Source organism: Dromiciops gliroides, chromosome 3, assembly GCF_019393635.1.
Source record: "Dromiciops gliroides isolate mDroGli1 chromosome 3, mDroGli1.pri, whole genome shotgun sequence".
NCBI classification, from domain to species: Eukaryota; Metazoa; Chordata; class Mammalia; order Microbiotheria; family Microbiotheriidae; genus Dromiciops; species Dromiciops gliroides.
Genome location: NC_057863.1, coordinates 293,013,222 through 293,015,396, shown reverse-complemented (window position 1 = coordinate 293,015,396; position 2,175 = coordinate 293,013,222).

Below are 2,175 nucleotides of genomic sequence, written 5' to 3'. Positions count from 1 at the left end.
GAGAGAGAGAGAGAGAGAGAGAGAGAGAGAGAGAGGAGCTGGTGGTGGTTGACCTTTGGACTGAACCAGGAGACACTTCACAGCTGATTCTCCTTAGAACTACAAATTCCAGGTGGTGGTGAGTTTGTGTTGTTGAAGTGAGGTTGGCTAGTTAGGGCAGCTGAGCTGGAAGCAAGTTTAGGGTTTGAGTCAGTGTTTGTCTGAGCCATGCTGTTCTGAGTAGCTGAGGAAGCAGAGCTTATTCAAGGTACCTGGGGGCCTTTTTACCCTAGAGATTTAGGTTCTAACCACCTGTGAAGTGGGACATAATTTTCCTTTTCTCTATCCCCTTTCTCATTGTCACTAGTTCTATTAATTTCACTTGTTTTGTAAATTTCATTCCCATTAATAAAACCTGATTTGTTTGCTGAAAAGAGGCTGTTAATCTGCTTTCTTATCAGGCTGAGAGAAATAACTAAAGAAAAAGCAGTTTGGAAGAGAGGAAACTCTGGATCTAGAGGTCTCCCATTATTTTCTGAACCTCAATATTATGGTGAGCTGCCCAATTAACTCTCCCCATACGGAATTTGGCCCATACATTGCATAGGGTTAATGCTTAGCCAACAAAGAAGGAGGGCCTTGCTAAGATAAAATAGATATTTTTATTTCATTAAGTTGCAAAACTTTTGTGTGTACAACATTAATATACTAGAAGAGCAGTAGTTGACTAGATAGAAAAAAACTTTATCAAATATCTCTAAAAGATTGATATCAAAGATTTATAAGCAACAAAAAGAAGCATGTAATGATGCAATAAAAGTAATTTCTCAATAAATTAGCTGTAAAAGGATATGAACTTACAGTTCTCAAAAAGAGGAATTGAAAACTATTAACAACCACATTAAAGAACATTCAAAATACTCAATAAAAAGAACTGGAAAATAAGAACAAAGCTAAGGTTTTACCCCATATTTACGAAATTGACAAAGATAACAAAAGATGGAACTAGTCAATGTTGGAGAAGTTATGGAAATCTGGTTACATTAATGCAGTGTTGAGAGAAGTGTGAATCTATTAAACCAGTCTGGGAAGTAATGTGTAAATTATGATAAGAAAGCAAAATTTCTTTATCTTTTGACTAATATTTCACTGATGGGCAGAGATACCAATGATATCCATGCTAAAAAAAAATCTCCATATACACCCCCACCACCACCAAATATTATAGCAGGACTTTTTGTAAGAGATGAGAACTCAAAACAAATTAAATTTTTAGCAGTGGGGAAATGGCTAAAAAGAAAAATAAATAAATAAAATTGTGGTACATTCAGATAATGGGATATGACTGTGAGCATCCACAGAATGAGTCTGTAGGTTTTCAGTCCAGGTAGTTTCAAGGTAGATCTTAGTACCTTTAAAGGAAAAAATAACTTAAATTGCATGAAGAGATAGCTTAGAATATTGTTCCTCCTGCACAATGCTACAAGAAATGATGAATTTGATAAATACAGAGAATATTGTAAATAATTATAAATATTTATAATTATAAAACATTAGAAAATGTATGAATTAATGCAAAGTGGAGTACACAGGAGGAATAGAATATTTAAAATATGTATAAATATTTAAATAGGAAGAACAACACCAATAAATCATTGCAACATGACACAATTTCTATGGACATTTCTATATAATGCCAGACTTAAGGCTACATTGGTTAGGTTTGCTAAACATTTTTCTTTTTTTTCCCCTGGGTTTTATTCTTTGTTCAAAGCATTGTTTTATGGGTCTGAGGAAAGAATATTGAAAAGTATAAGTGATATAAAGCCAAATTATATCAATAAAATAATTTACAAAATGGAATTACTGAACTGTCTTCCTTTCGGTTAACAGTGACTATCAGGTAAATCAAGATTAGTGATTATAAATATATCCAATATTAAGATAATAGTATAAAAAGGATAATAGAATCATAGATTTTTGATATCAAAAGGACTACAGAGGGGGGCAGCTAGGTGGCAGAGTGGATAAAGCGCCGGCCCTTGATTCAGGAGTACCTGAGTTCAAATCTGGCTTCAGACACTTGACACTTACTAGCTGTGTGACCCTGGGCAAGTTACTTAACCCCCAATGCCCCTTCAAAACAAAAACAAAAACAAAAAAAGGACTACAGAGTTCATTTTATGCATATGCCTA